At 44.3% G+C, this 6036-nt stretch overlaps 1 long non-coding RNA gene across 1 annotated transcript; it reads right to left on the bottom strand.

Moving 5' to 3' along the window:
• Positions 1 to 218: 218 nt before the first annotated feature.
• Positions 219 to 5293, bottom strand: LOC127493075 (uncharacterized). Its single transcript, XR_011388764.2, has 2 exons — positions 4842 to 5293; positions 219 to 985 (listed from the first exon to the last, which is right to left on the bottom strand). It is a non-coding gene; the product is annotated as an uncharacterized LOC127493075 (long non-coding RNA).
• Positions 5294 to 6036: the final 743 nt, after the last annotated feature.

The following is a 6036-nucleotide window of genomic DNA, read 5'->3' as shown; positions in this document are numbered from 1 at the left end:
AAGGGGGCTAAATCAAGCCAGCTTTCCACTGAGTTACAGTAATGGAGACTCTAATTATCCAGTCTGCATCTCAAGTTGTGTTGTAATTCATTAAAATTCATTTTTGCTCCTTTTCAGTTGGATGCATTTCAGCACTAAATTCTAGTCTCTTCCTGTTTCAAAAAAAAATGTAGACAGTGAATAGAGTATATTTGGATCTCATTTGTTTGTTAATTTGATTTTGTAATGATCTCTTTGTCCCTTCATTTCTGTAACCCATGACTGTGCCTATCTTACCAGTCAAAATGCAAATTTTCCTAGAGCCTAGCCCCTGCAGTTCCATAGCAAAAGAATCTTGATCTTTCAGAATGATTTGCATGTGGTTGAAGAATTCCCACCATACAATGGATTTGCACCTGGATGTAAATCCAGAGTAGGCTCCAGGCAGGAGAGGGAGCTGGTCTTTAAAGGGAGGCAGTGTTACAGCCTGTGGAGAATGCAACCCTAGGCTCGGAACAGAAGGACAGTGAAGCCTGGGGTTTTGCCCTTCTGGAGGGTCTGCATAGGTGTGTAACCACTGATGTTGGCAGGTCAACTGCACATTATCAGAGCTGTCAGATTTCCGTCAGTGGTCTGGACTTCAGCTTTCCCAGATGTCTCTGAGCAGCCGGACTCCGAGAGGTTATCAGGTCCCCTGTCTCTTGGTGGGGTAACTTGTATAAACTCTGCGTGGGAATGTGTATCTTTCCTGCCCGTGGACCATATTGTCTTTGTTCCCAGGCACCCGGGGAAGTCTTGAAGTATTCCAGCTAAGAATGCACAGCGTTGGTGTTGCCCACATGAAGTTTATCTTTGCTTGTTCTGGCATTTGCTCTCTGGGGAGGTTTATCCAGGGAGTAGTTTGTCTCAGGTGTGAGGCTGATTCTCATTTCTTCTTCTCACCCAGTGGAAAGAGCAGGTCTTTCAGTGTCAAATCAAATATAATTCCATCAGGAAGAGTAGACACCTAGGAGAAAAGGCAACTGAGAATGACAAGATATAGTGTATTTCTTCCTCAAACATTTAGAGAAGAAAGGACTATGACTGACCCTGGAAAAGGACTATGACTGACCCTGGAATTCTGCTTTGTATTTTAAGATGTGAGGTGCTTACAAAAGGGGAAAGGAAGCTAGAAATAACTTTTCTTACATATCCAATTACCTGAGCAGTATTTTACAGACCCAAATAGAGAGAACACAATTTTCAGATTGCACGTGATAGCCCAATATGTAGAAAAACAAAATCAGATTGCTCATCGTGTATTCTTTTACTTAATGTAGTTTTACTAACAGGAATTTTCAAGAGTATTCCCCTATTGCTGATGCAGTGATTATACTGGCTAAGTGTTATGCACTATAACAAGATAAAAACATTTGAGCTGATTAGGAATTTTATCTAATTACATCGGTCCATTAAAAGATAGTGTCCCTAGGTTGGCTAAACAGCAGAAGTACAACAGCTAAAGTTGTTGCTAGAAATTCAAAAGCTGCCTCCTTTCACTTTTTCTTCCTTTGTCCTGTGGAACATAGAGTACCAAAGGATGTTATTTATATTATTTGGGATGTATTGTCACATTTTTAAAAAAGATTTATCTATTCATTTGAAAGGCAGAGTTAGCAAGAAGGAGAGACACAGAGATCTTCCAATTACTGGTTCACTCTCCAAATGGCCACAGCAGCCAGGAACTTTATCTGGTCTCCCACATGGTTAGCAGGTCCCAAAGCAACTTGGGCTATCTTCAGCTGCTTTCCCAGGCACATTAGCACGGAGCTGGATCAGAAGTGGAACAGCCAGGATTTGAACTGAAGTCCACATGGGATGCTGGTGTCACAGGCAGAGGCTTAATCTGATATACCATATGCTGGCCCTGTAGGATGACTTTAATAGCTTTTTCTGTAAGTCCCTTCTGCAAGAGTCATTCCTTTCAATTGGTAACCATATTTATAATTTAGGCCTTAAATTCCTGGAAACCCTTGGATTTAGCTTAAGGAGTCCTGAAATCTATGAAGTATTCCAAAGAGTTCCTAGAAAATTGAATTAAAATATTATATTTTGGTACAAAAATTTTTTGAAATTCATGTAAAATTTTTTCATACCATGCATTTATTAAAAAATTTGGATCTATCTCTGTATGAATGGATTTCAATTTTTTTGCACCAAAATAAACTTATCTTTTTTCTTTTTTTTTTAAAGCAGAGGATTTTTAAATTTTAATTTATTTGAGAGGAAGAGTTCCAGAGAGACAGAGAGAAAGGTCTTATTCTGATTCATTCCCCAAATGGCCACAGTGGCCAGAGCGGAACCGATCCAAAGCCGGGAGCCAGGAGCTTCTTCCGGGTCTCCCATACAGGTGCAGGTGCCCAAGCACTTGGGACATCTTCTACTGCTTTCACAGGCCATCAGCAGAGGACTGGATCAGAAGAAGAGCAGCCAGGACATGAACTGGCATACATTTAGGATGCTAGTGCTGCGGATGGAGGTTTAGCCCACCATGCCACAGTGCTGGCCCCATGCTTATCTTTTCATTCCATTCTCCACCAACTTTCTGAAGTATCCTTATGGATTTATTATCAAGGACAGAAAAAATAATGATTACAGTATATCTATTACTATTTTTCACAGTATGTAGCTATTTAATTATCAATAAAAGCAAAACATGTTGCTTTCATGGTAGCTTTTGATATTCTCAATCAACAGAATCTAAAACAAAACTACTCTTAGCAGAAAAATTAAATAGGCTGTCCTACCTGAAAAGTTTGGACACTACTAGAAACTAGGAGTATAAAGTGTCACCAGAATGACGAATTTCCATTTCAGCTAAAGTTCCTTGAGAGCACATGGTCAAAGAAGTTCTTGAGTTCTCAGGATGAATCATGCTTACATAACACACTGGTCTCAGAAGTGTGCAGCGTGAGAGTTTGTGGGGAAAAGGAGCACCTTCTAATGCCCTGCTGATACAGAGTCTCTGCTTTGTTTTTCTCAGTGCCCTCCAGTTACCACGTTACAGCTCAGCGGATGACCGCTGGCCCTAGATGTCTGTGAACTCATTTTCGTCATGCTCCCAAGCAGCCAGGATCCACTGAGTCATGGTTAAGAGAGGACTCAGTGAAAAGTGCCCAACTCCACCCCATTCCCCACGGCTCCCGCCTCGGGATTGTGCCTGGGTTGGGACACCTGGGGCAGTGAGAGGTGGCCACCTGGAGGCAGATGCCCCGGAAAGCACAGACAGAATTATGAAGAGAGGAGGTCCCTAGCAGATGGAGCACACCTTCAGTGTTCAGAGTCTGCCCCTGCCACTCTGATATGGAAACAGAACCCGTCCTCTAAACGTCAAATACAAAGAACAAGGGAAGGCGGGAGGGGCCACATTTTGAATCACACCCCCAAGTTGTCAGCAACCAGGAACGCGTCTACTTCCACACTGAGTAGGCAAATAAAACCACTTATTTTATATACTCCACAGAAGTTTTTATTGTTTATAAATAATTACAGCTCTCTTTCATGTTTCAACATTCTGGGCCTAAGGAGAGAATGGAGTTGGGCCTGTTAACCTTCGCATGCAACTCGGAGGCGGTTTATGGCTGGCCAGGTGCAAATGCCCTATCTAATCTTTCCCTGTGCCTCTCATGTAGCAGCTGCAGCAGTTGGAGGGAGTTAGGGAGTGATTAAATATCAAGGAAATGTTTGTGCCAATACGGTCCCTCTTCACGGTGGCATGAGACGTTCACAGGTTGTTTTCCACTTAGGAAGAATGACAATTGTTAGCCAGAAAAAGCCATTCCACTAAGATCTCAGCAATAGGGGTGAGGGTAAAGGGGCCCATCCAGAGCCTAGAGGAAAATTTGGGACCCTCCATCAGTCTGCTTCCTTGTAAGTATCCTGGCCCTTATAGGTGCAGAAGCTTTGACATGCCCTCTCTTTAGCACCTCTGGGTCCCTGTGATTGCCAGTGGGACATCAACTACTCAGAATCAAGCTATATTGACTTGAAGAATAAAAGCTCTCTGTTAATGGCCAAGGATAGGTTCACAGTATCACTTAGGGTAAGGTGAATTGAGGCTTCAAAGAGAACGTACGAGGCAAAAGGAAGGTTTGTAGGAGCTATTTGAAGGGTTTGGTAGTTCATAAGCGCTGGCTGTGATAATCAGTGTGGGCCCTAGGACTCAGTGGATGGCTGAGTTGGTACAAGGCATCTGAGCCCCGGTTTCCTTATCGGCACAACAAGCAGCTGAGTATTGAAAATGGCATTTATTATTACAAGCCTGTATTAAAGGTATACCACAGGGGCTGGCATTGTGGCGCAGCCTATGAGGCCAACATTCCATATCAGCACAGGTTTGAGCCCTGGCTGCTCTACTTCCGACCCACATCCCTGCTAATACGCTTGGTAAGGGAGTAGGGAGTAGAAGATGGTTGAAGTACTTGAGCCCCTGCCAGCCACGTGGGAGATCCAGATAGAGTAACAGGCTCCCGGGTTTGGCTTGGACCAGCTCTAGTCTTTGTACCATTTGGACAGTGAACCAGCAGATGGAATCTCTCTCTCTCTCTTTCTCTCTCTCTCTCTCCCTTCCTTCCCTCCCTCTGTCATTCTGCCCTTCACATAAATAAAGTAAATCTTTAAAAACAAAAAATAAAGGCATGCCATGCACCAGAATAGAGAGATGACAACTATAAAGGAAATAGGACACAAAGATGCACTCTATATGATTGAATAACCATACAACACAATATTAGCAGAGGTAAAACAATTACCTATTGACATGTCAATTTTTACAAAGATATTAATGAAAAATCAGCCTGGTGAATGGTTTTGCAATCGTTTACCTTCAGTGTTCCATCCTTAGCTCTTCTCTATTTCTTTTTCCTTCCACATTTCTCGAGAGGACTAAGATGGCACCTGTATCAGGTAGAAATTGCATTTGCTGAAGACAACAGAAGCTTGGCCACAGGCTTACTCAAATAAGAGTTGTTTGTTGGCCGGCACTGCGGCTCACTAGGCTAATCCTCTGCCTTGCGGTGCCGGCACACCAGGTTCTAGTCCCAGTCGGGGCGCCGGATTCTGTCCCGGTTGCCCCTCTTCCAGGCCAGCTCTCTGCTGTGGCCAGGGAGTGCAGTGGAGGATGGCCCAAGTCCTTGGGCCCTGCACCCCATGGGAGACCAGGAAAAGCACCTGGCTCCTGCCTTCAGATCAGCGCGGTGCGCCGGTCGCAGCGCGCCGGCCGCGCCGGCCATTGGGGGGTGAACCAACGGCAAAAGGAAGACCTTTCTCTCTGTCTCTCTCTCTCTCTCACTGTCCACTCTGCCTGTCAAAAAAAAAAAAAAAAAAAAAAAAAAAGAGTTGTTTGTGTCACATGACAAGAGTTTGAAGGTTTGCAAGGACTGGTATTGTGCCCCGGGCAACTTTTCTCCACTCCCTATTGTTCTTAGAATTTGGTTTTCAATTTACCTGGAAGTCCACCTTGACTTCTGCTTTTCACCTTGTTGGTGAGAACTGTATCACACGATCACTCTAAGCTGCAAGTTTTGCTGAGAAATAGATTACTCAGTTGGGGCCCATTGCTAGCTACAACTGAACCAAATCACGCATTTGTCAGTAGAAAAGGAGGTGAAGATGAATTTTGAGTATGCAGTTAGCAGTGGCTGTCATGGGACTTTTATTTATTTATTTATTTATTTATTTATTTATTTATTTGATAGAGTTAGACAGTGAGAGAGAGAGACAGAGAGAAAGGTCTTCCTTCCGTTGGTTTACTCCCCAAATGGCCGTTACGGCCGGAGCTACGCCAATCCAAAGCCAGGAGCCAGGTGCCTCCTTCTGGTCTCCCATGTGGGGACAGGGGCCCAAGCACTTGGGCCATCCTCCACTGCCTTTCCGGGCCACAGCAGAGAGCTGGACTGGAAGAGGAGCAACTGGAACTAGAACCCAGCGCCCATATGGGATGCCAATGCCGCAGGCAGAGGATTAACCAAGGGAGCCATGGCGCCGGCCCCGGGGACTATTCTTTAACTTAGTTCAATA

This window comes from Oryctolagus cuniculus, chromosome 5, assembly GCF_051225735.1.
Source record: "Oryctolagus cuniculus isolate XC-2025 breed Fujian yellow rabbit chromosome 5, ASM5122573v1, whole genome shotgun sequence".
Classification (NCBI taxonomy): domain Eukaryota; kingdom Metazoa; phylum Chordata; class Mammalia; order Lagomorpha; family Leporidae; genus Oryctolagus; species Oryctolagus cuniculus.
This window is presented reverse-complemented; position numbering and strand designations above follow the sequence as displayed.